This window comes from Mustela putorius, unplaced genomic scaffold, assembly GCF_011764305.1.
Source record: "Mustela putorius furo isolate JIRA1106 unplaced genomic scaffold, ASM1176430v1.1 tig00000151_pilon_pilon_pilon, whole genome shotgun sequence".
NCBI classification, from domain to species: Eukaryota; Metazoa; Chordata; class Mammalia; order Carnivora; family Mustelidae; genus Mustela; species Mustela putorius.
The window spans coordinates 2,317,264-2,343,460 of record NW_025421296.1 but is presented as its reverse complement, the minus strand read 5'-3'; the positions used below and the strand labels follow the sequence as shown (position 1 = coordinate 2,343,460).

General features: G+C 40.6%; 1 protein-coding gene and 1 pseudogene across 5 annotated transcripts in view; one reads left to right on the top strand and one right to left on the bottom strand.

Moving 5' to 3' along the window:
* DNAJC5B (DnaJ heat shock protein family (Hsp40) member C5 beta) overlaps nucleotides 1–26,197 on the top strand; it is a 113,179-nt gene that overhangs the window by 21,379 nt on the left and 65,603 nt on the right. For 2 of the 5 annotated variants that reach the window (XM_004772959.3, XM_045075731.1), the window contains exon 1: nucleotides 7,163–7,276. The exons of 1 other annotated variant lie outside the window; for it this stretch is intronic. The gene's annotated coding sequence lies outside the window, so the exon portion shown is untranslated. Of the gene's footprint in view, nucleotides 1–7,162; nucleotides 7,277–14,147; nucleotides 14,230–20,042; nucleotides 20,133–26,197 lie in introns of those variants that run through there. 2 more of the 5 variants (XM_045075730.1, XM_013046106.2) reach the window with 2 other exon arrangements.
* Nucleotides 3,119–7,063, bottom strand: LOC101674207 (annotated as a pseudogene).

Here is a 26,197-nt window from a genome sequence, read left to right as displayed (position 1 = left end):
ACCCTGTCTGGATGACTGAACCTCATTATCCATTGCCTGTCTGCCTCCCTGCTGGTAACCTTCAACTTATTCTCTGTATCTATAACTTTCTGTTTTGTTTGTTCATTCGTTTTGCTTTTTGTATTGCATATGTAAGTGAAATCATCCAGTATTTGTATTTCTCAGTCTCACTTATTTCCCTTAGTGTAATACCATCTAGGTCTATCCATGTTATTATGAGTAGAAAGATTTCATTCTTTTTTTATGGATAAGCAATATTCATATGTATATGAATATTATATATAATTTATATATTATTATTAAATAAAACAAATATTATATATAATATAAATTTATAAAGTCTTCCACCCCATGAGCATGGAATATCTTTCCATTTATTTCTATCATCTTTAATTTCTTTCATCAATGTCTCACAGTCTTTCACCTTCTTGGTTAAACTTATTCCTAGATCTTCTTTTTGATGCAACTGCAAATGGGATTGCTTTCTTAACTTCTCTTTTTGATAGTTATTCGTGTATTAGAAATGCAATGTATTTTGTATACTGATTTATATCCTGCAACTTTATTGAATTTCGTTTATTAGTTCTAATAGTTTCTTTTTCATGGAGTCTTGAGGGTTTTCTATATATAGTATCACGCTATTGCGAATAGTTTTCCTTCTTCCTTTCCAATTTGGATGTCTTTTATTTCTTTTCCTCACTGAACTTCTGTGGCTAAGACTTCCAATACCATGTTGAATAAAAGTGGAAGCGTGAACATCCTTGTCTCGTTTCTGATGTTTGAGGAAAAGCTTTCAGTTTTTCTCCAACGAGTGTGACGCTAGCTGTGGGTTTTTTATATATGGCCTTTATTGTGTTGAGGTATATTCCCCTCACTTCCACTTTGTTGAGAGTTTTCATAATTAATGGATGTTTAGAAGCATTCTGCTTCTGTTGAGATGATCATGATTCTTATCCTTTGTTTTGTTAATGTGGTGTATGACATCGACTTGCAGATGTTTAACCACCCTTGACTCACTGGAATAGATCCCACTGGATCATGGTGTATGATCCCTTCAATATAGTGTTGAATTTGGTTTGCTAATCTTTTTTGAGAATTCTTGCCTCTATGAACATAAGGGATCTTGGCCTGTAATTTTCTTATAGTGTCTTTGTCTGATTTAGGTATCAGGGTAATGCTGGTCTTGTATATGTGTTTGGAAGCATTCCTTTCTCTTCCATTATTTGGAACAGTTTGAGAAGAATAGGTATTAACTCTTCTTTAAATATTAGGTAGATTTCACCAATGAAGCTGTTTGATCCTGGGCTTTTAATAACTGATTCAATTTCATGAAGAGTGACCGGTCTGTTCATATTTTCTACTTCTTCCTGATTCAGTCTCAGAAGGTTCTGTTTCTGGTAATTTATCCATTTCTTCTAGGCTGTCCAATTTGTTGGCATATAATTGTTTTAGTAATCTCTTATGAGCTTTGACATATCTATGCTATCAATTGCAACTTCTCTGCTTTCATTTCTGACTTCATTTACTTGAGTCCTTTCTCTATTTCTGTTGATGAATTTGGCTAAAGTTTCCTCAATTTTATTTTTTAAAGAACCAGTTTTTAATTTCATTGATCTTACCTACTGTTCTTTTAGTCTCTATTTCATTTATTTCTACTCTAATCTTTATTACTTCCTTCCTTCTACTAACTTTGTTATTCTTTCTCTAGTTCTTTTTAGGTTTAAGGTTAGATTGTTTATTTGAAACTGTTCTTGTTCTTGAGGTTGGCCTGTATCACTAATAAAATTTCCTCTTAAAACTGCTTTTGTGTCCTGCAGATTTTGGAATGTTGTGTTTTTATTTTAATTTGTCACATAATATTTTTTAAAATTTCCTATTTGATTTTTTTCATTGACCCATTGATTGTTTAGTAGCATATTGTTTAGTCTCAGCATTTGCATTCCCAGTTTTCTTCTTGTAATTGATTTCTATGCCATTGTGATAAAAAATATATGCTTGATATGATTTCAATCGTGAATCTAATGAGACTTGTTTTGTGGCCTGAAATGTAATCTATACTGAAGAATGTTTCATGTGCACCTGAGCACTTGTGCTGTCTTCAATGCAATGTTCTGTATATATCTATCACATCCTTCTAGTCTAATGTGTCATTTAGGGCCAATGTTTCTTAATTTCCATCTAGATGATGTATCCATTGATGTAAGTGGAGTGTTAAAGTCCCCTATTATTATTGTATTATTGTTAATTTCTCCCTCTGTGTCTGTTAATATTTGCTTTATATATTTAGGTGCTCCTATGTTGTGTGCATAAATATTTATAATTATTTTATCTGCTTGTTGTATTACTCTTTTTGTCTCTTCTTTTGTTTTGTTTTGCTTTTGTTTTAAAGTCCATTTTGGGGCACCTGGGTGGCTCAGTCTGTTGGGTGTCTGTCTTCTGGCTCAGATCATGATCCTGGGGTACTGGGATCAAGCCCCATGATGGGCTCCCTGCTCAGTGGGGAGTCTGCTTCTCCCTCTCCCTCTGTTCCTCCCCCTCCTCATGCTCAGTCTCTCTCTTAAAATAAAATCTTAAAAAATAAAAAAATAACAGCTTTTTGTTTGATATACATATTGCTTTCTTTTTGTTTCTATTTGCATAGAATATCTTCTTCTATCCCTTCACTTTAAGTCTGTATGTCTTTAGGTCTGTCTGAGCCACTTGTAGGCAGCATATAGATGGGTCTTGTCTTCTTATTTTAATCCATTCACCCACCCTTTCTTTTCTTTTTTTTTTTTTTTAAGATTTTATTTATTTACTTGACAGAGAGAGATCACAAGTAGGCAGAGAGGCAGGCAGAGAGAGAGGGGGAAGCAGGCTCCCTGCTGAGCAGAGAGCCCGATGAGGGGCTCGATCCCAGACTCTGGGATCATGACCTGAGCTGAAGGCAGAGGCTTTAAACCACTGAGCCACCCAGGCGCCCCTTGATTAGAGCATTTAATCCATTTACATTTCAATTACTATTTATAGGTATGTGTTTATTTCTAGCTTGTTAATCTTTTTCTGGTTGTTTTGTGTTTTTTTTTTTTTTTTTTTGGTATATGAAAATTTAATACTGTCATGTTTTCACCTTTAAAACTTATGATCTTGGTCTTTCCTTCTTGCCTTCGTTTAAGGCCAAAAGAGAGACATTGGCTACTTTGACAACCATAAAGCAAATGCCAGGAATGTCACTGACAGCATGACCTTTGTGATCAAATCAATCAACCAGAACCTCATCATTTTCCTCAATAAAGTTCAAACAACTATGATTACAAAGGCTATGATTTATTTATTTATTTATCTAGGCCATTCTTGATCAGCTGGACCTGACACACTTCCTGATGGCAGAATTTGGTTGTTTGGCTTCATCCTCTACTTTTTCTAGCACAATTCTCTTCATATGGAAAATACTTCCAAATGGGTTAGCCTTCAGGGCTGTGCTCAAATGGGCTTTCTTGTACTGTTTATCATGCCACTTCCAATCTTCTTGGTGGGTATGGAGCTTCCTGGAAGTATGAAGACCACGACACTTGGCTCATCCTGCCAGCACCACAGTCCTGATCAAAAGAGCTATAGATCTTTTCTGTTCCTTTCTTCTTGCCTTGTCTCTTCCCTGGTGATTTGATGATTTTCTTTAGTGTTATGTTTGGGTTTCTTTCTCTTTATTTTCTGTGTATCTATTATAGCTTTTTGGCTTGTAGTTTATACATATATATATATATATATATATATATATATATATTTCATATGTAACAACCTATGTATTTAGTACTCTTTTAAGTTGCTGGTGGCTTAAGTTGGAACACATTATAAAAGCGCTTTTTTATTCCCTATCCACCATGTTTTATGTTTTTGATTTCATATTTACATTTCTTATTGTGTGTATCATTATTGTAAAGTTGTTTTTACTACTTTTGTTTTTTAACCTTTATATTAGCTTTATAAGTAGTTGATCCACTATTTTTACTATGTGTTTGCCTTACTGATGAGATTTTTTTTTTCTTTCATATATTTTCTTCTTTCTAGTTTTGGCCTTTTCCAATTAAAGAAATCCTTTGATTCCCCACCCCCAACCTTGAGAGAGAGTGGGAGTGGGCAGAGGTAGAAGGGGAGGGAGGGAGAGAATCTTCAGCAGGCTCCACACTCAGCAAGGAGGCAAAATGGGGCTCCATCTGACAACCCTGAGATCATGACCTGAGCTGAAATCAAGAGTAACTGACTGAGCTACCCAGACACCCCATCCTTTGATATTTCTTATAATAAAGCCTATTTAGTGGTAATGAACTCCTTTAGCTTTTGTTTATCTGAGAAACTTTTTATCTTCCTTTCAATTTTGAATGATAACCTTGCCCAGTATTCCTGGTTGTAGGTTTGTTTTTTCTTTTTTTCCCTTTCAGCACTTTAAATATATTATGTCTCTGCTTTCTAGCTTGCAGGGTTTCCACTTGAAAGATCAGCTGTTAGTCTTCCAGCAGTTCCCTATACATAAGTAACTGCTCTTCTTTTGCTGCTTTTAAGATTCTCTCTTTGTCTTTAGTTTTTGACATTCTAATTACAATTTATCTTGGTGTTTAACTTGCTTGGCACTTTCTGGGATTCCTGGACCTGGATATCTGTCTCTTTTGTCAAGTTAGCGAAGTGTTCAGCTATTATTTCTTCAAATAAAGTTTCTGCCCCTTTCTCTCTCTCTCTCTCTTTTCTCTCTGGGACCTCTAAAATATTGATGTTAGTATGCTTGATATTGTCCTACAGGTCCCCTTTAACTATCTTCATATTTTTAAAAATTCTCTTTTCAGGGGTGCCTGGGTGGCTCAGTGGGTTAAAGCCTCTGCCTTTGGCTCAGGTCATGATCTCAGGGTCCTGGGATTGAGCCCCGCATCGGGCTCTCTGCTCAGCGGGGAGCCTGCTTCCTCCTCTCTCTCTCTCTCTACCTGCCTCTCTGCCTACTTGTGGTCTCTGTCTGTCAAGTAAATAAAATCTTAAAAAAAAAAATTCTCTTTTCAGTTTGGATGATTTCTCTACCTTGTCTTCAAGATTGCAGATCCATTATTTTGTATCACTTAATCTGTATATTCCCTCTAGTGTATTGTTGATTTCTGTTATTGTATCCCATATCTCTGATGGGTACTTTCTTACATTCTCTTTATTGAAGTTCTGTGTTCATCCAATCTCTCCTAAGCTCATAAAGTAAATGTCTTTATGACAATTACTTTGAACTCAATTGGGTAGTCTGCTTTGTTCAGTTCTTTTCCTGAGATTTTGTTTTGTACTTGGAACATATTCTTCACTCTCCTCATTTTGCCTAACTCTGTTTCTATATATTAGATGATTCAGCTACATCTCCCAGTCTTAAAGGAGTGGCCTTGTATAGGGATGTCCTGTGGGGGCACAGAAGTGCAGTCCCCCGGTCACCAGAACCAGGTGTTCCAGGGGTGTCCTGTGTGTGGGCTGCATTCACCTTCCTGTTGTGGTGGGGTCATGACTGTTGTGAGTATAGTGGTGAAGAGGACTGGCCCAGAGCCTGATTTTATTATATCTGTTTTTATGGTTATTTGACACTTAAGGTAACTATACTACATTTTTATTTATGTAGTGGCCAAAAAATTACTTTTAAATTCTCTTATTTCAGTAAAGTGTAGGAGTTAATTTAAAGAAGATATTAAGTAGATATTTGTTTTCTATTATAAACAATGCTTCAAAGAATGAACCTCTTGTAGCTAAATATTATTCATATCTATGATAATTCCCTTAGGAAAATTCACAGATGTGGAATTGTCAGGTTGAAGGGCAATGATTATATTATTTTGAAGTTTGAAATTAGTGTTCACTAACCATTTCTCCAAGTTTTTATTGAGACATGTAGGAGGTTAGTAAAGCAGTATTTATGACCCAGAGGAACACTTTCTTCTTTGTTAGTCAAAAGGTTGCCTAATGTAATTGCCTTCAAGTGTGTTACCAGACCACATGACAATTCCTCCCACCCCAGGGAAGCCCTGTGGTGGGGAAAACGCTTGGTTGGAAGATCTGGTTTGTAGCTGATGTTACTCTTTCCACTTAATTAGCTTTGTGATCTTGTGCAAGTAGCAACCTCTCTTAGTTATAATTTTCTCACTCATAAAATTGTACTAAAAATAATACAGTGTTTACTTCACTGAGCTGTGAAGATTAAATGAAATGATATATGTGAAAATAGCTTGTAAATGCTAAAACATGATGTAAAATGTTAGTTGTTGGTGTTATGAAAGTGCAATATATGTTCCCCTCTTGAGGAATGTTGTAAGTACAAGTCTCTGGCTTCAAGATACAAGTCATCTCATGCAATGCATATAATTTTTTAATGCCATATGGGGACAGTATGTAGAAAAAAGTGAATGGTATGAAAGAGAGTTAAATTCCAGTGAAAATCTATTGCTTTACCGGTTATTCTTTCCCATTCTCTCAACAAACACTAGAACCTTATATGGCATTTCAGCCATAGCTAATCCCGGGTTAGGCATTCTGATCATTAAATCTCATCGAAAACATCAGTTACTCAGAAGTCCTATTACTTGTTAATCTAGAATAGGTCTGGTGGCTCAGGATTTCTGAGTGTGGGCCAGGACCAAAATTAGCTATTTCTGGTACCTATAGATTGTCAGAAAACCTAATGTCAGAAAACCTAATCTTAGGGAAGATCTTCCCTAAGACTCTGTTCTCTTCCTACGATGCACATTATCTGAATGGTTTCTTGTCATGGGTGGATTCAGATAAAACTCATCCAACAAGCTATCTATCAGAGAACAATGATGTTGACAAACTTCACAGAGTAGGACCCAGCAGGGTTGCAGTGTTCAGAAGGACAGGGGGCTGACAAGGGGGGCACGTGGGTTTAGATTTAGCTCTGCCGCTTACCTACCTGGAATCTGAATTTCCCCATCTGTAAAATAAGGGAGTTAGTTTTAAAATCTAGTCACTAGGTCTCCAAGGCCTCCACCCATAGTAAGATCCTATGATTCTAGGGCTCAGTTAAGAAATAAAAGGATTAACCTTCCCCACCTCCCATCATGCGCAAGACAGAAAATGCTGAAGCCAGAGGGTCTCAGCTGAGCCTTTGGGAGGAGCAAGTATTCTACTCTGTGACATCACAATATCCAGCCCAGGCCCAGCTGTGGCTACTGAGTAGAAGGTTAACAGAAGGTTCAGCTATTGATATATTAGAGGTGGGACGCTACCTGACAGAGCTAGAAGGAATCAGCCAGCCATGCCTCCAGTTCAGGTATGTAACAACTGCTAAGCTTAGAACAGAAATTGCTGGTATCTAAAAAAACAGGAGAAGACCATAAGACGAGTGTATCATCAGGCTTAGGAATAATAGTATAAGCACAGAGACTACGCACCAGACACTTTACAGTGAGCAGAAAAATGGCCGAAGGTAGTCCTACGAGAAAGAGAGCTTGAGGAGTATTCTCCCAATAGCCAGACCTATTGTCATGAAGCCGGAGGAGGACATTCCCAAGATTGTCAGCCCCTTCCTGTTCTCTCCCCAACCAATGTAAAAATGCCAAAGAAACAATTACCTCAAGAAGTCAGTGTAAAATTACTTTGTAAAGTAGTTTACATTTATTACCTGGTAATGTTTATTCTTTTAATAGCTTCTCCCCATAATGACAGGGATAAATAAACTAAACAAAAAGTTAACTGAAAGAGGCATTTTAATAGAATATAGCATAAAAATAGAAACAAAAGTAATAAAAAGAGAAATAAATTTATTATGTGTTACAATCAAAATTAATTCTAAAGCCTGGTTTTGAGATTTCAAGGCTTAAAAGGCAAAAAGGCCATCATCCCCTATAAAGAGTGAAAGAGAAGGGCCTTATGGTTGAGAAGTAGGTAAAACAGTTCAGCTGGAACCATTTATACAACTCCTCCTCCTCTAAAGAACTCACGCCAGTGAAATCATCGCTGGGGATGCGGACATTTCTGTTTTCTTTACCTTGCCTTGGGGTTTTGGCTTCTAAAGTATTTGTTTCTTCCTGCAGTCTTGGGGCCCTGAGAGGCTCCAGTGACGGGCAAATAGCTGTTCTGTTTACCAGTAGGGCGGAGCGTGGGGTGGGTGCCAGGTCCTGACTCATCTCCATTGGCCTCCCTCTGTGTCTCAGCACACTGCGACCCCAGAGCTGTTCAGGCAGGCACGCTGAGATTTGCCTGCAAGAGCTAAGTTGATTGCCACATTCCCTCAGTAGAAGCAGCAGTCTAGTTTCTGACAGGTAGATTAGTTACCCATAGGGGACCCCACCAGCAATAGACAAGGAGAAGGGAGACACAATCTCTAACCACAGGACACAATTTTTAGCAGTCTTTGGTCTCCAACACATCAGGAATAAATATATCCCAGCAGTAATTCCAACACTGTATATACTATAAAAGTAATAATAACCCAAAGCATGTTGATAAATCCCGAGGTCCAGATAAAAACAAAACGTACTTTCACATTAACTCTAGTATATATCCAACTTCCCTCTAGAGAAGCCACCATAATTTTTTACAATTACATTATGAGCCAACATCTTAGGTCCTTGAAAATTAAAACTTCACTGATTCAATTTTTAGAGTTCATTCATAGTCAGTGACAACTAAGTTTAGGTTTAACCTGAAATAATATCCAAAAAACAAAGAATGTCCTAACTTGTCTATACATATATATTGACTATAATGTTCTCTGACCATTGTGTTAGTCATATACCACAGAATTTTAGAGTTGGAAGGGAACTGAGAGATCATCCCTTCCAATGTCCTCATTTCCAGAAGAAGAAACCAGCATAGAGAGGTTGTGTCTTGACTTAGAGCATTAAGCTAGGGATTGCTAGCTTGGGAACCATAGCTTAAAGCCTCTTACTATTAGCCTGTGGCTTCTTCAATACTCCCTGCCCTTAATTCATGCTGAATGAATTTCTTCATTCTTATTTCAGCTATTTTAGAGTATCCTAAGGGAGGAAATCTCATTTTATTCCCTTGATGTGTTTGTTGGTCAATTCAAGTACTCTGTGGTGAGTGACACTAGTCACAAATCTCTCCTAGCCTTTACCACTCCACATAAAAATCAGCTTTGGTCAAGGTCAAGAAAAGGCACCCAAGACCCCATTGAACAGGCTGAGATAACAAGGAAAATAAATCCAGGGAAATCCACAGGTTACTCTGTCTTGAGGCCTGATTAGGAGTAGTTTGTTGGGGGCGGGGGGGGGGAGACATTTATGCCATTAATGGCCTTTTTGCTTTATAATAAGCATGCAGACTTTCTGTGGCCTTGTCTTTCCAGTTTAGATAGATCGCTTTGTTTATGTGTATGTGTGTGTGCCTACTCTGTGATACACATGTGTACTCCATAACTGTATGTATGAATGGACACTTCATCTGGCAGGTATGGCTGTCATACCCTTTGTGGTAACTGGCCTATCCTTATTGCCTAATATGTCTCCTTTATGAGCCTTTCCTAACTTATGCCACAAATTAATATTTTATTTGGAGTTACCTTGATATCTTAGGTGCTCCCTTAGATTTGTTTTATGTAGAGCTGCACAGGTCTTGCATCTCTAATTTGTAAGTTTGAGCCCAGGCATTCCCTGGATACAGACACTCAGAGCCTTTTCTAATTCAATTCATTGCAAATGTATTAATATATGTCTGAAACCCTCAAATCTGAAAGAAAATGAAATGAAGAATTGCTAAATATATATATAGATCTCATTCTCATAGTCATCGGCTGCAGAGGTCTGATGAGTATTTTCTAGGTCACTAGGTTGTTTTTAACTTAAGGGTCTTCCATATGTTTCTAGCTATCCACACAGATCATCTTTAATAAAAGTATTATTAAGTGATCACCAAGAGAAAAGAACATTCCATCATGGCATAGGGTTTAAACAGGGCTGTGGTAGTGTTCTTTCAGCTTCCATATTAATTTTTCAAAGGCTGTGTAATATATTGTGTAATTGCATATATACGTAGCATAAAACTCTAGGAGAAATTTGGTTATGAGAAATGGAGGGATAAAAAGAGCTTTAGTTTCAGATTCTTCATTGTGAGTTTTAAATTCTCCAGTAAACCAAAATGCAGGTATGCCAAATGAACTTTTGAAATGTTTTCCATCAAATTCCCTCTAAAGTTTCATCTTGATAAGTCTTATTTAACAGCCTTGGGAGAAAAAATAAAAGAAAGCTATCTCGCTAGAGATCAAGACATTTGATTCTTTCTCTGGCTGCTGCCACCTGGAGTGCTTTGGCATCTGGCCACACCTGGGTCTCTGACACGCACAGGACTTTTCTTTATCCCAGCCCAGCCTCCCTGCCTCTTCTCCTAAGAATTGTGCAATAAGACCTTTGTAACCTGAGGCCTGTGAAGTCTGGAAAGGAATGTGACACAGAGCCAACAGACATTGCTGCCACCAGAGCAAAGGAGATTTCCTGCTGTTCACCTGGTGCCTGGGGCAATCTCAGAAGGGGAAAGGTGTATGCTCTAAAAAGGAGTGGGAATGGAGCCCTTGGCAAGACTGTGAGGCAATCACTCCAGTGTCTTTTTCTCCTGGTCTTTGCCAACCTCCAGAGTCATGTGTCATGCTGTTCCTAAGAGTAGTCTCACATCCATTTTGGAAGCACGTTCCTTTCCTACTGCTAAGTGCACTCCCTGTTGAAAGCTATGAGTTGTAGTTGTCATTCTTCCAGTGCTCCCATACATGCTGAAGGGTGATCAATCCTAATGGGGAGGGGGTGTTCCATATTAAATAGTGGTGTTGTTGGTAGACTGACAGATGCTTCTGGCAAGGCAGCTAGAGAGATCTTTGTGATTTGAAGCCTACTGGTACTCATCAGCTATCACCAAAAATCTCTTCTCCCCACTGCCCCCACATACATCTTCCTCCATCAATGACAAGTGCACAGTCTGCTCACTGGCAATACCTAGGGTTAGCCCACCTTCATTCCTCTGCCCAGGGAATTATGTAATGAGCTGAGTCACGAAGACCCTTCTTTTAAGTTGCCCAAACATCACAATGGCCACAGAAGTGGACCTCTAACTAAAAGGAAGATCTAAAAAGAAGTCAAAGACTTAACCCTCAGTCTTGCACTGTTTAGTACAACTAAATATAATTAACCATAAAGGACAAGTCTTGTATTTTATCAATATTGCTCATAAGCCAAAGGTGGCACCTGAAAAAAACACTTTTAGCCAGTTGAGAAGACAACTTACTTGACAATTAGAATACTAGTATTCCTCTCTTCCTTTTAGCATATTTAGAATGCAAAGTCGTTATTCTTAGAAGAGGGGGAGAGCATTTCTTTTGTGTTTGAATAGGTTCCTTTCTAGGTTAGGAACTGATACTGTCTCACACCTATAACCAACACATTATCTCTTGACGTACTCTGTCCTGTTAAGGTGGTTACTGTCCTTCCTTCTTTCTTCCCCAAATGAATTCAGTGTCAGTTTCAATCCACTTTGTGTTTTTTAAAACAATATGTGACAATTTAAAAAACTACATGTTGGGAATAAATTCGGCTTTTAAAGAATTAAAAGACTTGAGAGACCTGATATACACCTGTGAAGAGTTCAAAAGCAAAAAAGGAACTGCATAACTTGAAAAATGTTTGCACTGTGGCTTCTGAGTGCCCCAGGAGCTGAGTGCCGAGTAGAAGTGAAATTGTCCTGAGAGTTCAGTTTGCTCATCACAGCAGAGTTGGGACTTGAAGAGAAAGAGTAGTGACTGACACAAGCTTGGAGAGAAAAACAATTTTCCAGTGCAAATTTCAGCCCTGGCCCAACAGATCTTCTCCCACTTACAGACTTTATCTCCACTTGCCCTGTGTTTTTACAACTCCTTCCCTGCATGCAAGGCTAACAATTCACATGACCTCGTCAGGATATGGAAAACAGGAGACATGGAAACATGCCACACCAGAAAACATGAAACCAACCCTAACAGGTGGTTTCTGTGAAAGGCTCCACACTCTGTACCCTGGGCTGTGTCTGATTTTAATTATGGACATGGGCTTCTTGACCTTATACCCCAAAGTCCAACATGTTCCAAACTTAATTCATTATCTTCCTCCAAATCGGCTCTCCTTTTGTGATTCCCATCTCAGCCAATGACCTCATCCTATTCCCAGTTACTCTGGCTAGCATCGTGCGTGCGCTCTGATTCCTGGGTCTCTCCTCTCCTTCCCTTTCATTAAGCCCAGGACGTTATCTCCACATCTCTCTCAAAACCATCCCTTCCTTCTAGTTCTGCCTGCTGCTGCCCTGGGGCACACACTTGTCTTCTTTCCCTAAGATCACCCATCTCCCCAGCTTCGTTCCTCTGCACTCTGTTGTTCACAACTTTCTAATGTAAGAACTGGAGGTAGTCATTTGCCAGTTTAAAAACAGTTCAAGTTTTCCCACTGTTTAAAAAATGAAGATCAAACTCTATCTTGGCTTTCAAGGTCTTTCACCTTCTCTATTCTCTCCCTTCTGTCACCCATTGACTCAGCCCTCCTCACTTTATGCTTTAGAGGGACCTCTGTTCTTTCCTTTCTCCAGCCTGCCCAGCCCTTTCTTTCATCAATGGTGTTACTCATACATCTCTCCCCTCTTCCTTCTGCTCCTCCTCCTCCTTAAGATTTTTTTTTTGGGGGGGAGGGGCAGAGAGAGAGAGAGAGGAAGATAGAGTCTCCAGTGGACTCTGCACTGAGCGTGAAGGCTGACACAGGGCTTGACCTTACAACCCTGAGATCACAATCTGAGCCAAAGCCAAGAGTCAGGATGCTTAACCAACTGTACCACCCAGGCACTCCATACATCTCCCTTCTGATAGCTGAACTCCTACAGGATTCCTCCTAAATGGCTGACTTTTTCTTCCTCAGTTATTTCTGATTTTCTTATGACACTCTTATTTTTACCACCCTTTATGCTGAAGGAGTGAGCAAGGTGGGGTTGGAAGACCAGTGAGGAGAGTGTAGAAGAGTTTTTCATTCTCTCTCTCTTTTTCTTTCTTTCTTTCTTTTTTATTATTTATTTGAGAGAGAATGAAAATGAGTGGAATCACAGAGATAGAGGGAGAAGCAGTCTCCCCACTGAACAGGGAGGCTGCTGTGGGACTTGATCCCAGGACGTTGGGATCATGACCTAAGCCAAAAGCAGATGCTTAAGCAACTGAACCACCCAGGCACCCCAAGAGTAGAAGAGTTTCTTACGATAGGAAATAGCATGTGCAAAGACTCAAGAGAAAAGAGAGAATGGTACCTTCAAGGAACTAAACAGTATATAGTAATTAGTGGAAATGGAATTTGAGGAGAGAATAAGGAATTGGAGAGAGATGGCAGTGGAAAAGGAAGCAGAAGGTTGCCCTGCTAAGGACTGGGATTTTAGCTTAAGATCAGTGCACAATTTTTTTTTTTTTCTCTCTTTAAATAAAGTTTGTTTTTTAGTAATCTCTACATTCAGTACAGGGCTTGAACTCACAATCCCAACCTTAAGAGTTGTGTGCTCTCCCAACTGAGCCAGCCGGGCATCCGCAGTGTTTACGAGTTACAAGTTACAAGTTTACAAGCAGGGGACAGTTAGGATACTATTTGCATTTTAAAACAATGTAGTGTATGGAGAACTGGTGGGAGTGGAGAAAAACCGCAGAAAAGACTGTCAGGAGGGCATGGTAAACCAGGAAGATGATGAGTCTGGTTTAGGATAGTGACGGTGGGAAAGAGGAAGGCAGTGGGCTTCTGGAAGGCCCAGGAACGATACTAGTCGTACTACGTGCAGTATCACTTCCCACTAATGCCGTACTAAGCAGATCAGACTTTCTATTGCAGGAAACAAGGGCAACAAGGATTTCTTGGCTCAGGTAAATGAACACTTTTCAAAGAGAACACCGGAGATGGGGTAGAAGATGGCTAGAAGGGGAAGACTGGTTGCAGTAGGACAGACAGAAAGGCAAGGCAGCTGAGGTAGGCTATTAAATATTGACAGTGCCCAGCTGCTCAAAGCAAGTGGGCCTCTCAGAAACTCTGATCCTACCCCAAGCAGAGTTTAATGGAAATAGAGTTTTAATTTAAAAGTTATATGTGCATGTAGTAAAGATTTAAACATCATGAAACTTTATGTTATGAAAAACAAGTCTTCCTCTTCTCCCAGTCTCCAGTCCTTTCCCTCCATGGAACTTGAGACAGATTTCACATGCTCTCCAGAAATATGCATATATGAACGTGTGTAAGTATGTATTATGCATACGTCTCCCTCTCTCTCTGTTAAAGTTCCCAGATCACCTAGGTATTCAATAAACCTTGGTAAATAGATGTCTGTACCTCTATTGTTCCTGATAGTCTCCATACTATTTTTTCCTAAGAATTATTGGGCATTTTATTCTCTATTACTCTTCACAGCATAAATTTTAATTTGACCCTTTCCTTCTCTCCAACTCAGATTTTAGATGAAAGTCTTGATTTGAAGACAAGTTTCCTACCTGCCAGGTCACTGACAATCCTCAAAGGCTTCAGTGGGTCCTTTTCAGGGTGTGTAATGTCTGGTAGCCGGGGTCATCACCAGAAACCCAAATTGTGTCCTTTGACAGTATCCTGAGATAGCTGTCTGAGTCCTACATTTTTCTTTCTCAAAGTCATTGCCTATACCAGAAAAGATAAAGTGCCCCCAGACGCCTTATTTATATTATAATATAAAATGTATCTATATCTTGATACATACCTACATACATGTTATAATAAGTGTTTGTTTTAGATCGAATACACCTTCTGAACAGCACACAAATAGTGCTATTTAGGCCATTATTTCTATTTTCCCCATCTCTCAAACATAATTTCAGTCAGATTTACATAAAGACAACATTTCTTGCCAAGTTCTAAACTAACAGAAATAGCAATCATAAAAACAATTTTTTTTTTTGTATTTAGCGCCTACTGTATTAGGGTGCTCCAGAGAAGCAGAGCAAATAGGAGATATCTAGCTATGTTTATATCTGTATCCATATCTATATCCATGGTTTATTATAAGGAACTGGCTCACACAATCATAGAGCCTGACAAGTCCTAAGACCTTCATTTGGCATGCTAGAGACCCACGAGAGCCAATAGTATATTTCTAGTCCAAATGCCAGCAGGATAGAGACCCAGGAAACACCAAGGGTTAGTTACAGTATGAGGGCGGGAAAGAACCAATGTCCTAGCACATGACAGTCTGGCAGAAGGAAATCTCTTCCTTGCAGGAGGGTCAGCGCTCTCTTTTATCCAAGCCTTCAACTGATGAGTGAGGCCCACCCACCTAGGGGGAGTAATCTGTTTTACTTAGCCTACAGATTCAAATGTTCATCTCATCCAAAAACACCCTCACAGATATATCTGGGATAATGTTTTTGGTCAGACACTAGGCACTCCATGGCCTAGTCTAGCTGACACATAAAATCAGCCATCACATCTTTTATGCCACCAGTGGGCTTAGGAATTATGTAATTGCCATAAAGAGCCACGTAGAAAGTAGTGTCACTTTCTGATCAAAAGAAGTTTATTTAACAAATGTTTACACATTTTAGAGATGAGGAAACTGTGGTTCAGAGGGTTGAAATAAGTTCTGTAAGGTGGCAGAGCCATGATTATAACCTAGGTCTAAATGATTCCATCTGGTATGCTTAGCCTGTGTGGTAGCTGCCTCCCAGTACTGTTGCTACATTCCCCGTAAGTCCGGAGGTGCTCCCTCCTTAGCAGTAGGACATGTCTGAAGGCATGAGCTGTTGATCCAAGCTCAGGGGCAGCAGCAGCAGGGTTTTTTTCCCCCCACATGTCTGAACATACCAAACTTGAGTGCCACTCGGAGGTTCTTCACGTTCCTTTGCCTTTGAGGTAATCCATAGAACATTAACAGTTACTGAAAGCTACGTTCTTGGACTTTGCATGAATGATTTCATTTAATGTTTGCAATGACCCTGTGTTCTTCCCACCAGTCCACTCTCCCGTGGAAGGGCGAGGATGACATGGTCACTGTAGACTGCCAAGGGCAGGGACTCTGAGATATCCCTCTTAAACCACTGTCTTTGGAGCCACCAAGAGTGCCCCACATTGTCTTCAAGGTTCCCATGGACCAGCAAAATCCTATAACGCTCCCCCAAATTTGCCCATAAAAACAGCTTACAACATGCATGAATGAATAATTCTACAGCCGTGTGCTGTCTGCTGATTCACCCATGGAACAGGCCTGGGCTTTCCCTTCATTTGGTTTGTTCCTCATGGCCTGACATGTTGCTGCTCCTCACTTTCCATCTCTTCTAGCCCTTTTGGGAAACATTGTCCAGTGACAAACTTACTGTACGTCTCTAAATCAATCTCATTCAAAGGTGACTCCTCCATCCTGTCTTCCTACAGCACTTTCTGGATTCTGAGCTCTCCAGAAGTGCTCTTCATGCTAACAGCATAAGCAGTTTCTACAATGCTGCTGAGTCAGCTTCAGCCACAGCAAACCCCTTGTCTGAGAGAGCAGGAATGGCTATCAGTAAGGCATGTCTTACCCAGAATCAGAATTAGAAGCCAAATCATCCATCTCCCAGTTCACTGTTTCTGGCATACCGTGTAGACATCAGTTCTGATGGGAGTGGGGTTCAGTCCAATACGGTGGAAGCAACATATCTCCAAGGCAACATATGAGGGGCAGACATGCAGTCTGTACCAGGTGACAAGGGGTGTCAGCACTTCTTTTGCACGTCTGCCTCTGTTTACAACAATGCACAAGGACGTAGGTGCAGCATGAACAAAGCAAGGGTCGGCAGAAAAACTGGGACAAGATGGTCCTTTTTTTTTTTATCAACAGAAGCAAATTGCCTTTGGTTTTCATGCTTCCCTGGAAGGCCCAGGAAAGAGCTTATCTGTCTGGAATTGCAGGAAGTGACTCACTATGGCCCCAAATCCCAATGGAAGAGGCTTTGGCTTGTAGCATGTGTTTACAGAAAATCAGCCTGTAAGTCTGCATGGATGCACCCATGATCCACCTGTGTAGGCCAACGGGGAAGCATCTGGGGTCTGTGGGATGACATTTCTAGATCAGAGTGCTGGTCTGCCTCCATCTCATCACTGGTTGTTTCCAGAGCTTGTGAACCATACGACAGAAGCTGAGAGTAAACAGGTTTGTTTCACCAAAGACTCTGAGAACTCTCTACCAGAAAAACACTAACACAAGGAAACAGTCATTAGTGGTAACAACTCACAAAAGAAAGAAAAATAAAACTTTTATTTTGTTTTATTCAAGGTCATCTACTTTTTATTTTTAAAAAGAGGGTAAATGAACTCTAGGTACTTTGAGAGCAATAAGGCAGCTGAGAAGGCAGCATATTCTAGAGGGGCATAAAGATGTTGGAAGGTACCCAGAGACATGGGTGCTCATCCCAACTGCCAAGGACTCATTGGCACCCTTGGACAAATCACCGACTTTACTGCTTGACCTGGGATTCTTGGAATTGGAAGACCTGTGTTTCTATCAGGTTCTGCTAATAATCATCTGAATTTGATGTGAACGTTCTCTGCACCTCAGTTTCTTGATTTGTAAAATGGAAATAATAACATATACCCTGCCTACCTGTACCAATCACTGTGCGTTAAATGAACCTATGTGAAAATACTCTGTAAACAACAGAGTGCTCTCTAAGCTTTTTCCTATGATGCGCTCATAATGTCTTTTGCTGAAAGTGAAGCAGGAGATTGGAGGAGGGGGTGGAGCATAGTAAAAAGACTAGGGCCCTCTGGGACACAGAGAAGCATGTGGGACAGGGATGCAGCTGGGTTTGGAGACCATGGGCCTATGGGGGCAACATCTGCCTCACCAGTGAGTGGGCAATCGACTCTCAGCTGTAATGGTGGAAGAAATTAGGGGTTTTGACAAGGGAATAGTTACAATGGTGATGCCAGAATCTAAGTTGAACGGGGAAAGGGTTGAAGAAAGGGACTTGGTTGATAGATTTGGGGAGCTGGAGGTATGAGTGAAATGTAAATGTTATGTACCGAAAGGAGTTAGCTGGTGAGGTAGACAGTGATGGGCTTGGAGTGTGAGTTTGGAGTTCAAGGTTTGAGAGCTGGAGGATATTCTATTCTAGTAGGGCAAGGAGCCATGAAGGAAAGGGTGCGACTTGGAAAACCATCTGGGAGCTGAAGGGCCCCAAATTGGTGACAGGATTTGGCGTGGAGTCAGAGCTGAGCGCCAGAGTCCTGAGAGAATATGTGAGGTGTCAGATCTGGGAATGGGTAGGGGGAGGACACGGGAACATGGATGGTAGACACATCCAAGGTAGGGGGCAGTGCGTGTGGAAGGGCTGTGAGGAGAATGCTAAAGGTCTTTCAGGGTAAATGAGGCTCAGAGAACAGAATGACCCAGAGGCATGCTTGATTTAAAATTTGGTATGAGTTATATATAAATCAACCATTTTACGTTTTGATAATCAAAAGTTGTAGGGGCATCTTGGCCTCAATATGCAAATATTTAAAACAAATTATAATGGAAAACTCCTTTTAACCTGTGACATTTTTTATAACAGGCCCAGTGGCATGCTGGAGCCAGTTAGTACCAGTGGATGAGAGCCACACATTGGTAAATTCTCTGGAATTTTACGAGCTGGGTGTCATGTTGGCAGCTTGCAATCGGCCTGGAGGGAATAGTTACACCATGAAAATCCACAAACACTATGAGCTAGGGCTTCTTCTCCCCTGAAAATCTCTCTGGTTGTTAAACATTTCCCAAGACACCACTGAAGAGGCCTAAATACACACTCCAAATCTGCCCAACTTTATAGTCCTGTTGCTGTGGGTCTAGCTGCCTCACTGACAGACATATGGTTAAACCCCTCGGACCTGGGACTCTGATCTTGTTTGGAAGTAGGGTCTTCGCAGATGTAGTTAAGATACGTTAACATGAGGTCTACTGGAGTAGGGTGGGTCCTTATTCCAATTTGACTGCCATCTTTATAAGAAGAGGAGACTCAGAGACAGACACACAGAGAGAACACCGTGTTGAGATGCAGACACGGGGAAGAACGCCACGACTATGGAAGCAGAAATGGAGGTACCTCACAGATGGTCTGCAACTCCAGAAGCTAAGAGGAAGTTGTGATCCAGATTTTCCCTCAGAGCTGCCAAAGGAACCACCACCTGCCGACACCTTGATTTCAGACTTCCAGCCTCTAAGACTGTGAGGGAATACACTTTGGTTTTTCGAAGTTACCCTGTTTGCGCTACCTCGTTACAGCAGTGCTCAGAAAGTGAGGTATCTGTTATGCTATCAAGTTTGGGCACAAAGCAAGTGGAAGTTCCCCAGTGTGAACCACAAAGGGAAGGTCCCTGGTCCCTGTGCTCTGGTTCCCAGGGGGATCCTCCCCTCCTACTCCTCCACCATGTATTTTCTGTACCATCCTCTTGTCCTTCTTGTTGGGCGCCTTGTGTTGTGTATTATGCTTTCAAGTGGAGACATGTTGTCTCCTGCTCTTCTAGGTGGTAACCAGAGGTTGTATACTCATGCCTTGTGGATCAAAGTTGCTAAATGTGATGCTGGGAGAACCATTTCGGAATGTGTGTCTGCCTTTATTTTTAAAAAATTTCTTGTGCACTTTATTGTTTTTTAATTGAATTTTTGTGTGTTTGCCTTTAAATAAAAACACCCCATCTTGCTGGCCAAGGAAAACTTGACTAAGAGCTGCCATCTGGGGACTTCCTCAATATACCCAAGGGGGAGAGAATGTCTCTTGGCCTTTGCCTCCGCCACCCCCACCCAAGCTGGCGGGCATTTATTCAGCATGAACTTGCTGCCTGCATCTCTTAAATCTTCTGTCCGGCCCAGCCAATCAGTAGATGGGCCAATCAGTAGAAGTTCAACAACTGTCCTGAAGTTTCTGCCTTCAGACAAAAGCTTCAACACAAATTTTTGTAAGCTTGTGATTGAAATCCACCAACTGACTACTTGACACTATTGCAAAACTTCGGCTTTGGAAGAACGCAATAAAAGGGCGGTGCCCCCCTACACATGGCTTGCCCCACCCCGATGCTTCCCTGAGTATTTTTCTCATAATTCTGGGAATCTCAGGTGGCCGAGGGAGAGGCATCAGGGATACTGAAAATCAAGGGTGATTTGAGGTGAGTAATATTTCAAAGTTGAAAGTTGTTTACAGTCCATTGCTCTTCCAACACCAGAGGGCGATACATCCACACTGAACAGCCAGTGTCTTGCTTCAGGACTGAAATCCTGGGAACCCATGAAACTTTTTTCTTTCTTTACTTCTTTCTTTCTTTCTTTCTTTCTTTCTTTCTTTCTTTCTTTCTTTCTTTCTTTCTCTTTCTTTCTTCCTTTCTATGTGAGAACAAATGCTGAGCTGAATATTTGGTCATTTGGCTATTTTGTTTAGACCTCTGATAAAGTTACAGAGAAGGCTTTTGAGCCACTTACTGGGTGTCCAAGCCCTGGGACTTGGGGAAGGGATACCCGCAGATGGGTGCTGGGCAAGGTTGCTGCTTCCTTTGTGGGCAAGCACTTGTCACTCACACTCTTACTCCATCCAGAGATTGTCTAGTTCTGGTGAGTTTTGTGGGAGGGTTTAGACTGTGTCCCAGTAAGAGCTACCTTGTATAGAGACCCAGCTTGTCACTTCCAGGGCTAGTCATTTTTAAACTGGTTCCATGGGGTTGCTCTACTTAGTATCTGGAGGTGAGGTCTGGCCCTGAGAGAATGGAGAAGAGAGGAGATGCTGTGGGGAGGATTGAGGGAAGGTAGAGATCGTAACAGTTATTACCTAGACAGAAGTAGGGCTCCGACGATGGTGACCACTGACCAGTCTGTGTCTGTGTCTGTGGCCTTATACCAGCTCCTAGCAATGCCCTCTGATAGGACATCCAGCAGAATGTGCATCATTTCTGGAACAACACAGAAAACTGTATAGTTCACTGAAGAGTCTGGAAGGAGCAGGAGTAGGCTGCAGAGTAGAGGAGGAACTGGGGAGGCTGGGAGGCTTGCCTATGGGAGTGGTGGTGAGAGCCCTGGGAAATGGTGACTGGGTCGATATCGAGGTGAGGACTTGGAGCCCTGAGGCCTGAACGAAGAGCCCAGTTTGGACAGGTTCCTGCCTAGGTGGCAGGAGGGAGGAGATACCACCAGCAGTGCTCATCTAACCTTGCATGTCTGGAACCCATGGATGTGTGTACGCAATTATAGAAAAATCTGCACCCAATTACATGACTCATCCAGAAAGGGATTTGTCCACATTCACCCCCTGGGAGAGGCAGCTAAGCTTTAGTCATTCATTTCTGAGCACCTTCCACTGGCACTCAAGAGAGATCAAGATTGTTCTTAGCAATGGCATGTTTTGTCTGGTATGTCATCAATAGCAAAGTACCATTTACCATGTAAGATACAAGAAGGTCTTGTAGATAAGAAGTAGTGATAATGGGTTGGTTGCAATTTAGTGGGCCAGCTGAAAGGGAAAACTTTGACAAAATGAGGGAAGAGTGTATATGTAAAATAGAAGGTACAAGGTAACTGTCATTTTTCAGATGAATAAGATGAAATGTACCAATGAGAAGATTCACTTTGGACAGTAGAAATTGGTGCAAAAATCTTGGCACGGTGGACCCAGAAGGCACAGAGGACTGCTTTGCTTCCCAGGCCTGTGATCATCACAGGGGCTGTCTAGCTGTGTACACCAATAAGAAAAGATTCTCTTTGTCATTTACAATTATATTGCTCAATACAGCCTTTCTACTTAAGGATATAAAACAAAAGAATTTGGAAGCAAGGCACTTAGAGTTCACTTCAGTTCCAGCTTTTTGTCCCTCATCATTGATGTTCATGCTTGGGGAAGTCACATGACCACACTTAGCCTGTTATCTCTTTCCAAAAATGAGCATTGAGTATCAAACGCTGGAAGGACCAGTGAAAATACTTAGGAAATTACCAGGTGGGACATAAGTGCAGTTACTGGTCTCTAGAGGGCATCCTTAGCAATTCCTTCTCTTTCAAATATTTGTCTTTTCCCTGGGCTGGGTGAGGCTTCTCTTTTCTTTCTTTTAAAAATTTTTTTTTATTAATTTTTTTTTAATAAACATAATGTATTATTAGCCCCAGGGGTACAGGTCTGTGAATTGCCGGGTTTATACACTTCACAGCACTCACCATATCACATATCCTCCCCAATGTCCATTACCCCTCCACCCTCTCCCTACCCATCTACCCCCGGCCACCCTCAGTTTGTTTTGTGACATTAAGATTCTCTTATGGTTTGTCTCCCTCCCAATCCCATCTTGTTTCATTTATTCTTTTCCTATGCCCCAACCCTCCACGTTGCATCTCCTCATATCAGGGAGATCATATGATAGTTGTCTTTCTCCAATTGACTTATTTTGCTAAGCATAATCCACGTCGTCGCAAATGGCAAGATTTCATTTCTTTTGATGGCTGCATAGTATTCCATTGTATATATATACCACTTCTTCTTTATCCATTCATCTGTTGATGGACATCTTGGTTCTTTCCTTAGTTTGACTATTGTGGAGATTGCTGCTATAAACATTCGGGTGCACATGCCCTTTTGGATCACTACATTTGTATCTTTAGGGTAAATACCCAGTAGTGCAATTGCTGGGTCATAGGGCAGTTCTATTTTCAACTTTTTGAGGAAACTCCATGCTGTTTTCCAGAGTGGTTGCACCAGCTTGCATTCCTGGGTAAGGCTTCTCTTGAAAGGGGGCTTCATTAGAGTTAAGATAAAGCTATATGTTAGGTCAGTACTGTTATTAAACTACCACTTAAATGCCAAACAAATAGGGATGAAAACTATATTGCTTTCCACGTACTGTTTTCATAGGCAGTTTAGCTACATTCAGACGACAATTTGCAGAACAATCCCTTTGTACTGGAAACTGTTGTGAAGGTCTTTTGCCTTGTGCGAAAGTTTTTGCCTTCTACGGTTTTCTTTTTAGCTAGTTAACATAAGGAACACCTTGGGCTACTGCGAACAGAGAAAAACTATTGGTAAAAACAAGGATCAAGGGTCGGATTACAGACATTTTGTCAAAGAAACACTTCTGTTGGATGGAAAACCTTCTTGATTATTACAGCAATGGCTTACTGTAAGTAAGTGACAAGGTGTTTAAGCTTCACACCTGTGAAAGATGTACTGTGTTTCCTGATCAAGGGACAAATCTTGGTCAATTCTTTTTTTTTCCCCCCCAGTAACACAGGTCTCAGACTCAGAGCTTACTTAACTAGATACTGTTCTTGTCCCCAAACTACAAGGTAGACCTCATGAATGAATGTGCTTGTGGTAATTCCTTGTTTGTCATTATTTCAACAAATTTTTTTTTTCTTGAACTTTCTCACATACACTATCTGGCTCAGTCACAGGTTAATAAGCAAGGGACTATCACAGGCAGCAGTCCCCTGCAATTAGGCGGTAAGCTTCTGAAGCAAAACTCTGAAGTGTGAGCTTAGACTAGGGAACGGCCAGCCAGTTTCAAAACCTGGGTCTGCTGCTTACTGGTTGGCGACCTTGAGCAATTCATTTAACCTCTCCTCTCTAAAATAATTTTACATTCCTCCTCTATAAAATAAGAATGTGAAAAAACCACCTTATACTTTTGTAGGATTTCAATGAGCTAATCTAGTTAACATGTGTTAGTTACTATCATGATGTCATCATCATCATCACCACCTCTGAGCCTCACAATTTCCACTGTAGTGCTCTGCACAGTGTGATAACAGGGGAGCAATTTCCCCTTGCGGTGCAACCGACTCTACCTACTAAGGAATTATGAAATTTCAGATGAAATCTACCAGGAATGCCCATTCAAATTCTTGGAGACTTTCAGATTACTCTGCTCTTATTTTAGAGGGTAGGAAGAGTGCTCGCTTCGGCAGCACATATACTAAAATTAGAGGGTAGGAAGAGAGTAACTTTTTAACAGTTGCCTAAATACCAACCCGAGAAGACAATCATTAGATCTTTGTTTATAAAAATTCCTGGTGTAATCTTAGCACGCCGTAGCAGACTTTGATTAAAGGTCTGAGAAATAGAAAGGTTCCTATTTCATTTTACAGAGAAGACACAGGCTTATAATGACTTATAGTCTAAGAAACAGGAATGTTATTTTTGGATAGTCTTTCCTAAGTTAAATTAGGCAAAGTCAAATTCTATTGTGTGTTTAATAACACAGATACAATTATCTTTAGTAAATGTTTTCTTAGGAAACCCAAGTAGTGAAAAATTCCCCCAGAGAGCTGCTTGGCTGGCAGACATTTTCTATGTTACTTAAGCGAGACATCTCTGTCCATGAGATCTAGTGAATAAAAGAAGTGATGAACAGTGGCTCTCAACCTGCTCAGCTCTTTTGAACCACCTGGAATCCTAAAAATGCCTGAGCCTCGCCCCACCCTGAGATTTTACTTCAGGATAGCTCAGAGATTTTGCTTTGGGATAATCTAGTAGGGCCTGGGCAACAGAATTCTTAAAAATCTTTCTGAGCAATTCTAGAAAGAGTTCCTCTTTTCTTTGTCTTTAGCCTTCTATGATTCTATAGTCTCACACTTCCTACGTACGTATAGATTTAGCACATTAAAATACCATCCCTTTGTAACTTCTCTTTAAAAGGGACATTTTTTAACTTTGGAAAAATATGAAACATGATAGGAATTAAATAATATGTTCTTCTAGACCATATTTAAAAATCTGATTTTACAGAGAAATGCCATGATTGCTCTGTCTGAGATGTCACTGGTGTGGTAGCCAATAGCCTCTTCATTTTACACAAGAAAGCACCTGCTTTTTTTTCCTTTCTAAATTCACTTAACAGAAGGAGCTCTTGCCCAAAAGACTCTTCCCTTTGAAATTTACAGAAGGATAACCCAAACTCCATACATTATAATACTAACACAATGTAGAGAGGTAGTAAAAATAGTAACAATGCTGCTAATATTGCCTCTGTTCATCCTGTTAGGCTGTTTTGAATAGGATTTGTGGGGGACTACATGCTCTTCCATATTGTATGTTCAAAGATGAGTGATAGCTGCACCTGCCAAGATATGAAATTTAAATGAAACTGTTTACTCTGATTTTCATGATTGATAGACTATTTTGGTTGAATATCCAAATTCCTCTTATACATGCTGCAGCTTCTGTGCTGCAGTACTAGTCCTTTCTTATAATAAGCCTAACTCTATGCAGCAACAGAGAGAGGAGCATAAAAGGTCCCTAGGAGCACCTAAGGGAATGGCAAAGACCTCATAAACAGAAAACAGAGAAAACTGGCATGTAAACTACTCCCTCCCCACCATATATGGTTCTCTCTCCAATTTTCTATCTCCCAGAGAGAGCAACTTTTGCTCAATCTTGGAATATCTCCTAAGCTCTCCTCTTTAAACTTGAATGATTCAATTGGCAATGCTTTTACAGTACTCTTAGTGCATTTCGTATTGAGGAATTATTTGTGTGCTTGCCATTACTTCTTTCCTTTTACAAATATCACTTGAAATACACGGCTTCTCGAAAGTCTCACCTAGTTAAGTGGAATATGATCCCATCAATCTCTGGCTCTATCTTTAAATGATACACGAGAAGCCATATATGCATAGGCATGTGCTGAAATCCTATGTATGAGAGCATAGTCTGCATATTTCTTTTATTTCTCCAATTTAAGCACCATGGGACAGGTATGTTCAATGGAATGTACTCTTCCAACTGCTCAGAATATGTTTTGCTTCTACCAGCAACCCCTTCCTCTAGCTCTTTTCAGAGCTCTGCTTGTTTGTTTTTGTGTGTGTGTGTGTTTTAAAGATTTTATTTATTTATTAATTGACAGAGACAAATCCCAAGTAGGCAGAGAGGCAGGCAGAGAGAGGAGGAAGCAGGCTCCCTGCCGAGCAGAGAGCGCAATGCGGGGCTCAATCCCAGGACCCTGGGATCATGACCTGAGCAGAAAGCAGAGGCTTTAACCGACTGAGCCACCCAGGCGCCCCTCTGCTTTGTTATTTTTGTTCAGGGAAGCTTTCTTTACTCTGTTACACTGTTGTACATGGTCTTGGAACACCTCTCCTAAGCTTCATTTATATATTTAACTGAGTGATCGTTTGATTAATACCTGCCTTTCTTGGTAGACTGGAACTCTGACCACAAACTGAAAGTTTACATTTGATTTTGTTTACCAGTATATTTCTA